The following is a 17,852-nucleotide window of genomic DNA, read 5'->3' as shown; positions in this document are numbered from 1 at the left end:
AGCGGCCTCTTTAACTGTGGAAAAGGAAAAGTCACATATTTTTCAAGCATTTAACTTTATTCAATTTTTAAAGAAGGCAGAAATTAACAAAAACTAAAAAGGGATGGAGGGAGGGAGGGAGGGAGGAAGGGAAAGAAAGAAAGAAAGAAAGAAAGAAAGAAAGAAAGAAAGAAAGAAAGAAAGAAAGAAAGCTTCTCTCAGAAGGATCCCTACTACAAAGGAAAATAATTAAGATTGATTGTAAAAACAATTCCACGAATTTGTCTAAGATGTTTTTCAAGTCATTTCAACCAATGTTTCTTTTAAAAAAATATTTCATGTATTTATTTGTTTGATACGATATAAGGCTCCTGCCTTGAGCAGTGGGCTGGATTGGAAGACCACTGAGGCCACTTCCAACCCTATGATTCTATGTTACTACAGGTAATCCTCAACTTATGCCCATAATGGAGCCCGCCCATTATCGTTGTTGTAAATCACAGTGGCCATTAACTGTGTGACTGTCTCCAATTTTATGACCTTTTTTGGGTGGTCATAAAGTGAATGTGGGGATCATAAAATGAAGGCCACTGTTGTAAAGCGAATGCCTCAGTCATAAAGCAAATGCCATGGTCATAAAGTGAAACCATTGTTTGTTATGGGCCATTTCATATGTACATGCCAGGTTTGGACAAAAACATCATAAAACATGTTCAAATGACTATTGTCAGAACTTTCGAACCAGGTTGTAAGTAGAGGTGGGGAGATCTGTTGTAGCTTTGAATGGTCACTAAGCAACCAGTCTTAGGTTGGGGATTATTTGTATATTCATAGTCTGTGGCTTAACTCAGCAAAGTTCAAAACAGTTTACAAAACAAACTCTCAAATAAAAAGCTACTTCTACAACTGGACTGTTTTGAGCTCTGACATTTTTCTTTTTATTTTAACTTTTTTTTTCTTTACAGACCTGGATAGTTTTCAGAACAGGTGAAGGTTACATTTTATTTGAAATATAAGCCAAAAGGATTTCCTCCATTACTGTTTGAACTTTAAAAAGTTTGATGCTTTTCTAGCAATTCCAGATTCATTTCATAGAGGGATTTCCCCCACCACCACCCCTTTTTGACACTTACAGCAGAGGTCTCCAACCTCTTGGGCACCAGGGACCAGTTCCATGGAGAAAAGTTTTTCCACGGGCCGGAGAGTGTGTGGTTTTATGTGCTGCCTGCATCCTACAGATGGGACTTTGCTTGTTTGTGTGGACCAGTTGCTGGCATGCTATGGCCCAGTATCAGTCCACAGACTGGGGGTTGGGAACCCCTGACTTACAGAACTGCCCATATAATTTCATAGTCAGGTGGTTCCATGATTGTTCCTGGAAAATCAAGAGTAATTCCTTGGACCGATGGGAGAATCACACCTTAGCTGTGTCCAGTTTCTCCTGCTACTGCTTTGTTTTGAGTTATATTAACCTTTCTCTCTTTAAGTGAAGCAAAGATAAATCATCCTGAGGGAAGGATTGCCCTAAAAGAATAAATAATTCTAGTATGCTCAGTGTGTAAAACAAGTCTCTATTGATGACATGGAATAATGAATTAATTTATTTTAACCTTGATGTGGAATACATCATATTTTTAATCTGAACAATGAACTCCACACCTCCCCTTTTTTTTTAAAAAAAGAAAAGGCATTATGAAAGCTGATATCAATGGGATTGGCTTAAGAGTATAGAGTCCCTTTTTATGTGCAAGAAACTGCAAATACATTTCAAAAAGAGGCTTTATAGATAATGGAAATGTAAAAGAAGACTATAATATAGCAAAAAGAAAAACGAAAGAAAAGCTTCAAAGGGAGATAAGTAGGTCAAGAAAAAGTAGGAAATAAGTTATCCGCCTTCCTTCTTGGTGAATGATATAACAGCTGTTCTTGTTTTCTTTGATAACCATCATCTCTGTGGGAAGCATCCTAGAAGGAGACCACAGAGGATAGATCTGCATATTGCACTAATATGGAGTGCACAGGGACCATTTAATTCAGCTGGTGGACTGGGATCAAGAGCTGTAATGGAAAGAAGGAATAACCTTGAGGAACAGGAGGAAGAATCTTAACCAAGACAATGGTCAGATAAAGGAAATCTCAACCTGGGACAGAAGTGTAATTTGAGAAAGCATCTCAGATATGATCCTCTCTTGTAATGAAGAAACATGGAGGATGGGGGAGGGGAAATTCATTTAGAGTTGCAAGATTCTGTTGCTACAGTGGTTCTCAAACGTGGTCTGCAGTCTGGGGGGGGGGGTCCATGATGTCATCACAGGGAATCTGCAAAGGTTTGAAGAAATGTTGTGATTTAAATCTTGAGTTAAGTCTTGGTGGTCTGTGGCCATAATCTATGGCAGGGGTAGGCAACCTTGGCTCTTTTATGACTCGTGGACTTCAATTCCCAGAATTCCTGAGCCAGCATGGCTGGCTCAGGAATTCTGGAAGTTGAAGTCCACGAGTCATAAAAGAGCCAAGGTTGCCTACCCCTGATCTATGGCCACAAAAGGTATTTAAAGTGGTTCCATGGTGAAGAAAAGGTTGAGAACCACTGTATTACTATATTTATTGATTGGAGGAGGCACGATGGCCAATGGTTAAAAATACTGTCAACTAGATTTCCTTGATCTGACTATTGCCTTGCTTAAGGCTCTTCCTCCTGTTCCTCAGGGGTATTCCTTGTTCCCATTACACCTCTTGATCCCAGTTCACCAGCTGGAAAGCTGACAGCCTGGGTTCAAGACCTGAGCACTGTGTGAGGGGATGAGCTCACATTACTTGCCCTAGTTCATGCCCACCTAGCAGTTCAAAAACACGCAAATATGAGTAAATAAATAGGTACCACTTCGGTGGGAAGATAACAGCATTCTGTGAGCCTCGCCGTGTAGTCATGCTGGCCACATGATCACGGAAGAGTCTTTGGACAACTCTGGCTCCCTTGACTAGGAAACAGAGATGTGCACTACCTGATAGAGTTGGACATAAATGGACAGGGGAAATCTTTTATCTTTTTATTTATTGATTGATCATATTTAAAAACTACCCATCTTCCTCACAGACTGTAAAAGTCGCTTTATCAGGGAGATGGGCAGCATATAAATTTAGCAAACAAACAAACAAATTAAACAAACAAGCAAACAAACAAACAAATAAATAAAATACAACTTTATAATAAAAATAGTATTAGCTTGCATGTCTTTGGGGTTCAGGTTTGGCTCAGCTAAGGATGACTTACAAGACCTCTGGACACAGCCTAACGTTGCCTGCACTAGAAACACAAGTGTGTCCTTCTTTTTTTCTTCATTACATGGATAATAAAGGCCATCAGTCTGAAATGCTGCTTCTCCACAGAACTTCAATATGACATGTTCACATTGTTGTATGGCAATAATGGAAAATAAATTAATTACTCCTGAAGAATTGCAGCATAGGCCCCTGTGAGAGAGAGAAAAAAATTCAGTGAAGTGGATAAATTCCAAAATATTGCTGTATCCAGTTAGCAGTTCCATTATGAATATGCTCCAATGGGATATGAACAAAATAAAGGATAACATCTACCTATAACTTTCTAATTCAGATATCTTCTGCATTGGTTACCTTAAAATTTGGGACATTTGGATTTGTGAAAAAATGGCCACCTAATTCTGTCTGCTTGAGTTAATCATCATTATAAGAATATTTTGAGAGCGTCTGGTGCCTTTTATTCAATTTGTTAACTTCTAATTCACATGTGAAAAAATGTGAGATAACTCTTTTTGAGTTCATTAATTGTTACAAATTTAGCAAATTGATTTTCTTTTTAAATGCTCTGGTCTAATGCAATGAACTTTTTTTTTTTCCTGAAAAAGCCTCTGAAGCATTTTTTCCATGTCAATGAATTAAGAAAAAGAAAAGCAAAAACCCCCAAAATTTATTCATCGCTAGTAGCAACACAAGTAGAGCTGTGCTGGTGTTATAATTATTATTTTGGGTGACTTCAATTTAATTTTGATGCCTGATGACTGCCTAGTGTAGTCTCTGCAGTTTTCTCTGCAACATTTTTACAAGTGGTTTGCCATTGCCTCCTTCCTAGGGCTAAGAGACAATGGCTGGTCCAAAGTCACCCAGTTGGCTTTGTGCTAAAGATGGAACTAGAACTCACCATCTCCTGGTTTCAAGCTTGGTGATATAATCACTACACCAAACTAATCCTCCTCCTCCTCCATTCATCCTGTTTCTCTTTTCACCACCACCACAGTTCTGTCAGGTGGCTATAGCTGACTAGCTTCCGTACCTAAGGTGGGACTAGAACTCACAATCTCCCAGTTTCTGTCCAGCACCTTAACCACTACATAAAAAAAGTTATTTGTTCCTTTCAAGTCTCATTTGGTTAGACAAAAAAAAAAGTTATGGAGAACATTCCTTTCCTAAAGAATTTGGGGAAAATACTCATGAACAAAGTATGATGTTCTTCTTTCTTCTTTCTTTCACCTGGCCAAATGGGTATGGTCAATATTCAATTTCTCTTTCTTAATCATCTCTCCAGGACTCTCTAGGCACCCTTGTTTCACATTTATCAATAAGAATAAAATTCTCAAGTCCAGTTCTGTTCCCAGTGACTTTCATCCACTGGGTAATAGCTTCTTGTCTTTCAATTGTTCTTTTAACATCTCAGCTTATCCTACTACACAATTGGGGAAGTCAGATTCACTTAACCACCATGTTAGTAACTTAAGAATTACAGTGACTCACTTAACAACTTTGGCAAGAAAGGTCATAAAATGGGGCAAAACTCACTTAACAAATGTCTCAGCAACCAGAAATTTTGGGCTTAATTGTGGATGTAAGTCAAGGACTACCTGTGCAATAGCAGGTAACAGCCCTCCACCACCTTCATGGAGGACATTGGCTCAAAAAAAAAAAAATAAAAAAAAAATATACCACCGCTCAGAGAGGTCTGAAAGAAAAAAAAAACATCCTCAGAATAAAATAGAAACCAGACTTTTTTACAAGGCCGAAAGCTTTTGAGAAACTATGGAACAGAATCTGAGGCAGCATTCATTGCATCATCCAAACAGGCTATCTAGTTTGGGTTTCTTTTACCAGCCAGTTGATTCTGGAAAGCACCCAAAAACTGATAATGTGAGGTATCCTGTCTTTGATTTAAGAATTACAGGTAGTCCTCAACTTACGACCACAATCCGGACCAGAATTTCCATTGCTAAGCAAGGTTAAGTGAGTCATGCCCAAATTTACAACCTTTTTTTTTTACCATGGTTGATAAGTGAATCATGCAGTCATTAAACAAATCCATCTTCCCCTATTGACTTTGCTTATGGGAAGCCAGCTGGGAAAGCTAGAAATGATGATGACACGATGCTGGAACATTGCAACTATCACAGATATATCCTGATTGCCAAACACCCAAATTTTGATTGTGTGCCCATGGGGATGCTGCAACAGTCCTAAGTGTGAGAACTGGTCATAAATCTTTTTTTTCTTCAATTTCCAACACTAAACAAATTGTCGTAAATTGAGGAGTACCTGTAACATGTCATCCCTAGCAAGAACATGTGAATTTGTCCACAGCCATCCAAGTTGGTGAGAGGTTTGTCTTCCATTGAGGAGCTTGTCTGAAATGCTGATTGAGTGAAGTTGATTAGCAGCTGCTGGAAAAGAGTCCTAAGTGGCTCGTTAGCAGCAGCCTGGAAGGCGAGTCAAACTTGTACAAGATCTTGTACAGCTCAGACTGAAATCAAAATAGGTGGAGGAATCGATGGGAAACACATTCCATGGCTCAGGAAGAAAGATTTTGGGGGACCATAATTACATTAATTCACTCAGTTGTATCATAAGTTGAGGACTACTTGTATTTGTATTGTATTGAGACTCTAGAAAGAGTACAGAGAAGAGCAACAAAGATGCTTATCTTTGGAGGCTAAAGGGGACTGGAGGCTAAAACATATAAGGAACGGTTGCTGGAATTGGGTATGTCTAGTTTAATGAAGAGAAGGACGAGGGGGGACATGATAGCAGTATTCCAATATCTCAGGGGCTGCCATAAAGAAGAGGGAATCAAGCTATTTTCCAAAGCACCTGAAGGCAGGACAAGAAGCAATGGATGGAAACTAATCAAGGAGAGAAGCAACCTAGAACTAAGGAGAAACTTCCTGACAGTTAGAACAATTAACCAGTGGATCAACCTGCCTCCAGAAGTGGTGAATGCTCCAACACTGGAAGTTTTTAAAAAGAGACTGGACAGCCATTTGTCTGAAATGGTATAGGGTTTCCTGTCTGAGCAGGGGGTTGGACTAGTTGACCTCAAGATCCCTTCCAACGTTGTTGTTGTTATTGTTATTATTATTGTTATTATTATTGTTGTTGTTATTGTTATTATTTCTTTGGCCTTTCCCAAGTTTTCTCTCCACCTGAAAGCTGACAGTGTCAGTTGTTGACATAACTGACATCTGAGAATCATTGGCTTTTGGCTTATTCCTTACACCAGGATCATCCATCAAAGCTAAGCCTTTCTACTGTTAATCTCCTAGACAAGTCTGTTTTGGCAGCTATGTTTCTCCATAATGACTGATCTCCATTTGTGTACAGTTTTACTTGTGAAATGAGCCAACTCAGCTCTGGTTAGGAGAGGGTGAAAATGGGAGGAAAGGAGGAACAGTATATGGCATATTTAATACAAAGGACAAATGTATTTTTCCTGATCTCCAAATGGCCTGGTTCATTCATAGTATTAAGGCATGATTTGCTTATCTATGATATGTTTAATAATAATGTATTCATTTCTAGTGCACCTTTGAACCAAGGGCCACCTATTCAAAAGACAATGAACAAATCGGAACGTCAAAGAAAGCCAATAATTACAGACCTTTACAACATGAAATTAGAAAAGCCCATCAACAACCTAATAAAAAGCAATCAATTTACAATCCCCGAAAGAGCAAAACCAATTAAGGCACATGTGATCACATATTCTTTCTAAACTGCCAGTAAATCAATTCCATTATATAAAAATCAATACAATAAAAATGCTCCATGCCACTAGGTGTTACGTTTCCCACACAACCTAAATCCCATGACAACTTGGAGGAATATATTAAGCAGAATATATAATAACAGAGTTGGAAGGGACCTTGGAAGTCTTCTAGTCAATCCCTCTGCTCAAACAGGAGAATCTATACCATTCCAGACAAATGGATATCCAATCTTAAAACCCTCTTGTAATGGAACACCCATTACAGGCAAGCTGTTCCACTGGTTAATTGTTCCCACTGTCAGGAAATTTCTCCTTAATTCTAGGTTGGATCTCTCTTTGATAAGTTTCCATATCTTCTTGTCTTGACCTCAGGTGCTTTGGAGAATAAGTCAATCCCCTCTTCTCTGGGACAGATTCTCAAATATCGAAAGACTGTTATCATGTCACCCCAGTCCTTCTCTTCATTAGACTAGACATACCTATTTTCTGCAACAGTGCATCATACGTTTTAGTCTCCAGCCCCCTAATAATCTTTGTTGCTCTTCTCTGCACTCTTTCTACAGTCTCAACATCTTTTCTGTATCATGGTGACCAAAACTGGACAATATTCCAAGTGTGGTCTTACCAAAGCAGTATAAAGCGGTATTAACATTTCACATGATCTTGATACTATCTCTCTGTTGATGCAGCCCAAGAATGCATTGGCTTTTTTGGCAGCTGCAGTGCACTGCTGGCACATACATACATACATACATACATGCATGCATACATACATACGGTACATACATAGCAATATCAATAGCACTTAGGTTTATATACCACTTCATAGTTTCCTCTCTAAGCAATTTATAGAATCAGCATATTGCCCCCAACAATCTGGGTCCTCATTTTACTGACCTTGGAAGGATGGAAGGTTGAGTCAACCTTATGCTGGCCAGGATCAAATTGCTGCAGTTGGCAAAATTAGCCTGCAATACTGCATTCTAATTACTGCGACACCACGGCTCTTATAGGTATACATATAAGCCTATGGCTTACAGTTGTGCATTGGGGAAAAAAAGTCACCCATTATAGTTTATTAAGTCATAATTAGGATTCATCAAGATCTACCAAGATTTACCAAGATGGGCGAACGTAGTCATCAGATAGTACATGGTTGGGATAGCTACATTTGTCCTTCCGAGCTACGCCACCTGCATAGCAACTGCAATCCTTTTCAAAATCAGGAAGTAAAAGGCCTGCAAGAAGTTATGTTTTTTTTTTTTTATTAACTTCAGAAGTTCTTAGGTTGATATGATTTTCAATTGTCATGTCCAAATAGTTCTGGACTCCTTGCACATCATCTCCAATATAACTAAGAACATGATGGAAGACAGAGAACCAGTGAGACAAATGCTAAGGGCAAAACCAATGGTGATTTTGCAAGCAAAGAGGATGGATGTCAATTTGGGGACAAGCTCTTTTGTTTTACTAATATCAACTGCCTGATTGAGGTTAAGCTTCCAGATAGGGAATCATTTCATATCATCCAGAAAATGCTCACCTCTGCTCACCTCTGTTAAATGAAGGATGTGTGAACTCTGGCCCCAGGGTGGCCTATTGATTAAGCTTAGACTCAAGAAGTCTTCCAAAAATAAAGTCCAGTCCTGTCTGACTCTAGGGGGCGCTGCTCATCTCCGTTTCTCAGCCCAGGGAGCCAGCGTTGTCCGAAGACATTTCAGCGGTCATGTGGCCAGCAAGGCTATACACCAAAGGCGCACGGAACGCTGTAACCTTCCCACTGAAGTGGTACCTACAGGTAGTCCTCGACTTATGACCACAACTGAGTCCAGAATTTATGTTGCTAAGTGAGAAATTTGTTAAGTGAGTTTTGCCCCATTTTATAACTTCTCTTGCCACGTTTGTTAAGTGAATCACTGCAATTGTTAAATTAGGAACACAGTTGTGAAGTGAACCTGGCTTCCCCATTCACTCTGCTTGTCAAAAGGTCGCAAAACATGATTACATGACCTTGGGGATCCTGCAATGGTCATAAGTGTGAAAAATGGTCATAAGTCACTTTTTTCAATGCTGTTGTAACTTTGAACAGTCACTAAATGAAATGTTGTAAGTCCTGAACTGTTTACATCTACTTGCATTTGCATGCTTTCTATCTGTTGGGTTTGCAGGAATTGGAGCAAGTTAATGGGGGCTCACCCCATCACACAGGGCTGGGGTCTCAAACCCGGGCTATCACTTTTCCAGTTGACAAGCTCAAGGTCTTTATACCCGAGTGGGAGAGAGAGGGGCAGGAGAAATTATTTAGGAGTAGTTGTGAAAATTTGAAAAAAAAAAAAAAAAGCCTAGCTGCTCCAAAAGCCTAGCCTTTTTTCTCTAAAAAAATAATACTTGGAAGATTGGGGGTGGAATGTAGGAAAAACAAAATGTATTATTTTCCTTGTCTTTAACATTTTGTAAGTAGAACCAGACCCATATTTCCCCCCTGAGTCTTTAATTGAAAAAGTCTACACAAATATCAGCTGACTTTAAGTTCAGAAGCAAATCTAGGTCAGCTTTGGATGGTACTTAGATAAGGGATCACCAGCAGTCTTTCCTCAGCGGCTCAATAAATCTTGAATTTGGATAGGGTGGGTTAGAGTTGCCTACCCAATTGCTTGTGAGTAAAATAATAAAACAAAATCTATGTTGTTTAGATTTGGGCTTTATTCCAAATTGGGAATAATTCCAAAGTACTAGAAAAATGGAGAGCTGGTAATCTATTGATTGTGTTAAATTAAAAGATTGATTTAATTTAAATTATTTTTTGCACCTCCCATGTGATCTCTAGCATGCTATTCAAAAGCAAAAAATCACTCTGGCTTTCAAAGAGGGTGCATACCCTTGTATATATTAGAGCCAGTTTGCTGTAGGTTAAATGCATTGGGCTTGAAATAAGAAAACTGTAAGTTCTGGTGCTGCCTTTGGGAGAGTAACCAGCTGGGTGACCTTGAGCCAGTCCCTCTCTCTCAGCCCCAGGAAAAAAGAAATAGCAAGTCACTTCTGAAAATTTTGCCAACTATTGTAGTCTATGTAGTCAACAGGAGTCAAGATTTGTCCATGTAGTCAACAGGAGTCAAGATTGACTTGAAGGAAAAATAATACAGGTGGTCCTCGACCTGCAACAGTTCATTTAGTGACCGTTCAAAGTTACAATGGCCCTGAAAAAGTGACTTATGACCTTTTTCACACTTACAACCACTGCAGCATCCCCATGGGTGCATGATCAAAATTTGGATGCCTGGCAACTAGCTTGCATTTATATAGAATAGAATAGAGCTGGAAGGGACCTTGGAGGTCTTCTAGTCCAGCCCCCTGCTCAAGCAGGAGACCCTATACCATTTCAGACAAGTGGCTGTCCAGTCTCTTTTTGAAAGACTCCAGTGATGGAGCGCCCAAGATTTCTAGAGCTAAGCTGTTCCACTGGTTAATTGTCCTCACTGTTAGGAACTTTCTCCTTAATTCCAGGTTGCTTCTCTCTTTGATCAGTTTCCAATAATTGTTTATTGTCCTGCCCTCTGGTGCTTTGGAGAATAATGTGACCCCCTCTTCTTGGTGGCAGCTCCTCAAATACTGAATAGAATAGAATAGAATAGAATAGAATAGAATAGAATAGAGCTGGAAGGGACCTTGGAGGTCTTCTAGTCCAGCCCCCAAATACATATGTATGTATTTATGATGGTGGCAGTGTCCCAGCCTCATGGGATCACTTTTTGTGGCCTTCTGACAAGCAAAGTCAATGGAGAAGCCAGATTCATTTAACAACCATGTTACTAATTTAACAACTGCAGTGATTCACTTAATAACTATAGCTAGAAAAGACATAAAATGGGGAAAAATTCACTAACAACTGTCTCACTTAGCAACAGAAATGTTTGGCTCATTTGTGGTCGTAAATTGAGGACTACCTGTAACAAGACTTAACAATTCTGGATAAGAAAGACAAAAAGTTCTGGATAGTGGGCGTGGCAGTAACTGGAGACAGTGGAAGAGAAGAACTGAAGAAGATAACAACACACAAAGACCTGCTAATAGAAACAGAACGACTGTGGCAAAAGAAAGTGAAGTTAATACCAATAGTAATAGGTGCATCCCAAAACAACTGAAGCACCATTTGAGCACCACCAGTCAATTCCAAAAGGCAGCTTTACTCAGAACAGTTTACATCCTGTGGCGATATCTTTAATAGCATCAAACATCCACATCTGCCTATTGCAGGTCCTTGGGAAGGACTCGATAGGCGGACAAAAATATCAAATCCAATCTAAACATCTGGCCAACTATGTAACCAATTATAATCATAAGAATACATTTTTAAGTCATAACAAAAAGGAAAGCTTGGCACATACCGCAGCTGAATGTGGAGCTGAAGAATGTGCAGGATTACTTATTTGGCTTTTTGATTGGATAGATCACCTTTCTGCAGCTCCTCGCCCCCCAATAACCTTCAATATAGCACCACCCCAGCAAAAAAAAAAAAAAAAAAAAAATGCAGTCCAAACAAGAACACTGGAACAATACAAAGCACAGTGATCCAACTTCAACACTTTTCCATATGAGGAACTGCTATAGTGATGGTCTCAACTGTTTTTTTGACTCTCTGATTGCCACGTGGCCCCTCTTGGGAGACTGTTAAATCTGGAGGTAATTATTTTCATTTTATACATGTATTTGATTAGTGCAGAGTGAGGACTAATGCTTCCGGAGGTGGTAGTCTCTTGCCCTCACTCTTTATTCAAAATTATAAATGGATTGTCATCTACTATTTGATTGCCTAAACATTAGTAGGATGAGTCAGAAGCCCACTTAGTCTTTATTGTTTATTTACAGTTGAGCCTTTATTACTGCAGACATTCTTGAGTGGAGTTGAGGGCTTGACTTGCCCCCTCCCCTGTAGGAAGGGAATACTGAATTCCACTCTAATGAAAGAGTGGATGGGGCAAAGTCCAGAACTTTTTAACCGTCCAAGCAAGATTATATTCCCATGCTTCAAAGATGCATGAAAACGTATTTATAACGTCCTGCGAATTCCAGCAGCAAACTGAGCCACTGAATTTTGGCAGTGAGGCTGGACAGAGGTTCCAAAAAAAGACTGAGAAGGAGGAAGAGCTATCTAATATAGTATAAAGCTCTGTAAATGGCAATCCCAGATGGTTATTAGTGCTTAATTTATCGAGTGCTATTTTTAATTCTTTTTTCTTTCCTCCAAGGATCTGAAGTGAAATTTCAAAGAGAGGAGGACTCCACAAGTATTATTTGCTCAAGTCTCATCTCAGAGTAGTGAGTCGGCGATGCAATAAGCGTTCATATCATAATCTGCCCAAAGAGGCTTGCACTAGTAATGCTTGTATTCTTGCTTTCTATGGGAAAGAGACAAGATGGCTCTAAAAAGTCAGGAAAATAGGAGAGAACATATAAACTCAAGTGAACTGAGATGTACTGTTGTGTTCTTGGTGTTGTCTGAGCTTGGTGATTTTCTTGCAGATGTTTCATTAGTGCACTGGTAATGTTACCTAACCTGGAGATAACATCTGGAAGACAACAACCAAGCTCAATAAACATCAAGTAACCTATCATGGGGTAATAAGAAAGAAAAAGAGAATAAAAAAGAACAATGTTTTAAACCAACCCATTAACCCACAACAAAGTTCAATCATCTATTTTCAATAATTTCCATCTCCCTATATTAAACCCTTGTAAAAAAAAAAAATCCAAAAAGGTAATAACTTACTATAAAAAGACAGTGTTTCAGGTTTAAAGGTAAAAATCTACTCTGAAGGCCAAATGTAGTATCGATCTACAAAGCTTTAAATCAGAGGTCTTCAAACTTGGCCCTTTTATGACTTGTGGACTTCAACTCCCAGAATTCCTCAGCCAGGCATGCTGACTGAGGAATTCTGGGAGTTGAAGTCCACAAGTTATAAAAGGGCCAAGTTTGAGTACCCCTGCTTTAAATCAACGATGTCTTTGCTGTAAGCTGCCCATCTCTCAATTGTGAGATGGATGATGAATGAATGAATGAATGAATTTTTCATGAAGATATCCTAGTGCAGGGGTGTCAAATTGATGGCCTGCAGGCCAGATACGTCACCAAGAAACCGCGCCTACCCCATTGCTGGCAATAGGGAAAAAGCTCCAAAACGTTGCGTGACATCATGTGACGTCACGAGTTTGACATGTCTGCCCTAGTGTGATGCAAGGCAACTATTTGATTCCAAGCAAAGATGCATCTTCTTTTTTGGAATTGAGGGTGCTATGAACACAGATGTGTACCCCAAAACATTTGTTTTCCCTTCACAACTCAAGTGCTGCAGACCGTTAACAAGCTTTTCTTTTACAAAGTGTAGCATCCACCTAAACATCTTCTGTGATAAAAACATTTAACTTTTAGGGTAACACGTTGTTCTGCTAGAGAGAGGTGTGATATACTGGTTCAAATGCTGGACTAAGACTGGGAAACTTGTCTTCAAGTCTACTCTCAGTCATGGAAATTCCCTGGATGATTTTGGGCCAATCATTCTCTCTCAGCCCAGCCCATCTCAAAAAAAAAAGTATTGGAATTTCTCTGCTTAATTTAAAACATGTTACATTGTTTAATGTCATGAATTATTAGATATCAACTCATTTTTTTTAAAAAAGATCAGAAGTTCTAAAGTGATCTAAGATCATTTAATATGTAGAACTAATGTTCCTTTGACATTTTTATTTGATCTTATTATAACTAGAATTTATAACCTTTTTGGTTTCCTTTTTCTTCCTTTCTTCTTGGTTTTTAAATAATTAACCATATAGGATACTGGGCAAAATAAAGTGGGATGTGAGAGAGCCATGTATGCTATCTTGAGTTTCTGAATGAAAGATGAAAAAAAAATGTAGAGAATGTAGACACACTTGATCCAGAATAGCAATAATAAATGTTTCAAAGAAAACAATACTGGACTAGCTGAAGGTAATGGAGTATACCTAAAGATGCAGCAATAGGTGCCAAGGAATAATAGACAAGAAACACTTTGCATCACAGAACCAATGTAAGGAAAAATTAAAAAAAAATTAAGGGGAGGAGAGATGAGAGTCATTTTGGGGTAGCAATTAAGGAATCAGGCTTGAAACTGGGAGGCTGTGAGTTCTAGTCCTGCTTTAGACACAAAGCCAGCTAGGTGACTTTGGGCTAGTTGTGGTCTCTCAGTCCTGAGAAAGAGGCAATGGCAAACCACTTCTGAAATCTTGCCAACAAAACTGCAGGGACAGTTTTTCTTTAGCCAGTGTGCTCAGGGGGCAACATTGACTCAGAGAAAGTTTCCTGCTTGAGCAGGGGGTTGGACTAGAAGACCTCCAAGGTCCCTTCTAACTCTGTTATTCTGTATTCTGGGAGAGGGAGCATATAATAAAACGGGATCTCTTAAGTACAGTGTTTCTCAACCTTGACAATTTTAAGGCATGTGGACTTCAACTCCCAGAATTCCACAGCCAGCAATGCTGGCTGTGGAATTCTGAGAGATGAAGTCCACATGCCTTAAAATTGTCAAGGTTGAGAAACACTGTCTTAAGTACAGCACTTAAAAGGGTCAGGAGAATTAAGGAGAAGGGAATTCTACATGGTAGGATTAAGAAACCCTTACTGGGATTGGCCAGCTGTTTTCACTTGGAGAGGTTTTCTCTACCACTATCAGCTCAGGAGTGGAATGAGGTTTCTTCAGCAAGGTTGATAAACATACTGATATAGGTAGGGCACCATCTCCCATGAGCAACTATTCTGGTTAAAGAATGCTGTCAATTAGGTATTATTACAGTAGTTATAATAAAAGTCAAAAGAAGCCTATGGATTTTCTCCTCCTATTACAGAGCTAAAGAATGCCTTATGGGCATTATTATAGTCAAACCAAAGAAATTTGGAAAGGAATGATGCAAAGGGGCTCAGGACTTTGCCCACCCATCTGTCTGTCAGCAGGATAACTCTGCAAAAACTGAACAGTATGGGATTAAATATTGCATGAGTGGAGAAATCTTCAGAGGAATGATTGGGTATGAAAATGAGCTGGATCCAGGCAGAAAAATAAGTAAGTTTCCAATGTATAGGACAGTCAATAGAATCAAGAATTCAAAATGGGTCTGATTACTCCATCCTAAACCCCTCCCTCCTGGTCATGTGACCCAGGCCAGAACATTTACAGCCCACTCAGTGTTCTCCAGTGCACACAGAAAATATCAAAAGAGACCAGAAAGAAGCACACATATGTTGCTTCATTTACAAGAAAAAAAAATAGAGGGGTCTTGTAGGTTGGTGAAGAAGCCAGAAAGAACTCCAGAAGCCTCACTGTGCTCATTTTCTCTACCTTGTTGGAAAAGAAGGATATATAGGTAGTGTTCAACTTACAACCACTTGTTTTGCATCTGTTCAAAGTTACAGTGGTAGTGAAGAAAGTGACTTATGACCAGTCCTTGCTCTTATGACTGCTGCAGTGTCTCTGCAGCCACATGGTTGCAGATGATTAAAGGTCTGGAGACTAAAACATGTGAAGAATGGTTGCAAGAACTGGGTATGGCAAGTCTAGAGAAAAGAAGGACTAGGGAGGACATGATAGCAATACACCAGTATCTGAAGGGCTATCACAAAGAAGAGGGGGTCAATTTATTTTCCAAAGCACCAGAAGGCAGGACAAGAAACGAAGGAAACTAATCACGGAGAGAAGCAACCTGGAATTAAGGAGAAACTTCCTAACAGTGAGGACAATTAACCAGTGGACCGACTTGCCTTCAGAAATTGTGGGGGCTCCATCACTGGAATCTTTCAAAAAGAGACTGGACAGCCACTTGTCAGAAATGGTATAGGGTCTCCTGCTTGAGCAGGGGGTTGGACTAGAAGACCTCCAAGGTCCCTTCCAGCTATATTCTGATTGAACATGATCAAAATTCAGGTGCTTGGCAATAAGCATGCATTTACCACAGTTGTCGTGTCCCAGGTGTCAGGTAATGGCCATTTGTGACCTTCCCAGCTGGCTAAGCAAACTCATTGGGGGAAGACAGATTTGCTTAATGATCATATGATTCACTCAAGTGCACTGATTCATTGAACAACCGTAGCAATAAAAAAAGTCATAAAATTGGGTGCAACTCACTTAACAACCACCTTGCTTAGCAATGGAAATTCTGGTTCCAATTTTGGTCGTAAGTTGAGAATTAGCTACATACAGAACATCTGTCTTAGGGCTACAGATTTGGGAGAGGAAAGCAGAAAAGCTTATGGAGCTCAAAGTAAAACCAGATGTTATACAAGGCAAGTTCCTGGACACGTGTTGATTTCCTGAACTGGCTGATTCCTAGAAGAGAGGGAAGGTCATTTCGAAGAAGGCGAATGTGGTTCAGCCAATTAGGATAACAGAGAAAGGCAATTAGAAGCACAGTTAGAGGACTGCAATTCCAACATACAGTAATTCCAATTTTCAAGAAAGTAAAAGCTTCTGAGAAAGCAGCAAGCCAGGGAGCTATAAATGCTGAGATCTGCAGCCAAGAGCAAAAACCTCTACTTACTGGAGGTGCAATGAGAGAGAACTGGTGTGCATGTTGGTCAAAATGTCCACTTTGCACCAATCACAGGACAAGATGATCCCCAGAACCAGGATTGATTCAGCATCTGTTCTGGTCCCACACCCTAAGCAATGAAGTAAGCAAACAAGCTGGGTTTGTATAGCATGCTAAGCCTCAGAAAGCATAACCTTGATTAATATTAACCAAATGTAAGGACCCACCCCACTTTGCATCTTAAGAAGACAGAACTCTTGGAATAATTCTTCCAATAGGAATCCTTTATTAAGAGAAAATGGTTGCAGGCATGCTAGACAGGACTTGGGGTTCAAGCTCTCCCATTCAAGGTTTTAAGGGGTTCCCCAGTAGTCCCACCCAATCAACCCCCCTTCCAGTGATAGTTTCAAGTATCACAGTTCCACCCCCTTTCTTCTTTCTTCCGTCTGGATGGAGACTTCAGATAACTACCTGAAAGGCAAATACCCTTCTTTGTTATGATAAGGTCCTCTAGTGCTAACGCTTTGATGTTACAATAAACACACATTCAGCATTCAGCTCTTTGAAGTGTACTGAAGGAAGTGAGGGCCATAAAGCCCCTTTGTTCTCCCCCTTCTCTCCCTCTGATGGCAGAATCCAGAGAAGGCAGAATTGGGAGTTTCTATATTTGATAATTAAAGATGAAATATAATTGGATTCTGACATCCGGCCCCTCTTAACAATAAGAGAGATCCACCTGCAAGAAAACAAAACAGGTATAAAAGTTAGTTAGGCTTGTTGGGATACTCTGTGTGAAACTTCTTCAATAGCTTCGGGGCTCTGACATGACGTTTATGGACCCACTCGTTTTGTGAGGGAGGGAGGTGTTTCCAGGCAACTAGGTACTGAGTTGCTCCATGATATCTCCTAGAGTCAAGGACTTCCTTTATTTCGAAGTGTTGTTCGCCCTCCACCATGATTGGAGGTGGTGGTGGTGGGGGATTTTTGGCCGTAGAGGTGACTGATGCTCTCTTTTCAGCAAGCTGCAATGAAAAATTGGGTGTATTTGCCTGAGATTTTTGGGTAATTCTAATTCTACTGTTACTGGATTTATGATTCTTTTAATTGGAAAAGGTCCTATATATTTTGGTCCAAGTTTTTTACAGGGCTGTAGGGACTTTAGGTATTTTGTAGATAAGTACACCATTTCTCCTATAATGAATGGTGTAGGCTCAACCCTTTTTTTATCGGCTTGTGCTTTGTATGCCCGCCTAGCTTCATCTAGTGATTTTCTGACTATTGGCCAGGTGTTTTGTAGGTTTTCCATCCATTC

The 17,852-nt window shown here is 39.7% G+C and overlaps 1 long non-coding RNA gene across 1 annotated transcript; it reads right to left on the bottom strand.

Annotated features, from left to right (window-relative positions):
- Positions 1 to 3,014: 3,014 nt before the first annotated feature.
- Positions 3,015 to 16,672, bottom strand: LOC120307341. Its single transcript, XR_005556494.1, has 2 exons — positions 16,550 to 16,672; positions 3,015 to 3,450 (listed from the first exon to the last, which is right to left on the bottom strand). It is a non-coding gene; the product is annotated as an uncharacterized LOC120307341 (long non-coding RNA).
- Between the last annotated feature and the right edge of the window lie 1,180 nt (positions 16,673 to 17,852).

The sequence above is a fragment of the Crotalus tigris genome, unplaced genomic scaffold (genome assembly GCF_016545835.1).
Source record: "Crotalus tigris isolate CLP2741 ecotype Arizona unplaced genomic scaffold, ASM1654583v1 scf7180000017550.10884619, whole genome shotgun sequence".
Classification (NCBI taxonomy): Eukaryota; Metazoa; Chordata; class Lepidosauria; order Squamata; family Viperidae; genus Crotalus; species Crotalus tigris.
This window is presented reverse-complemented; position numbering and strand designations above follow the sequence as displayed.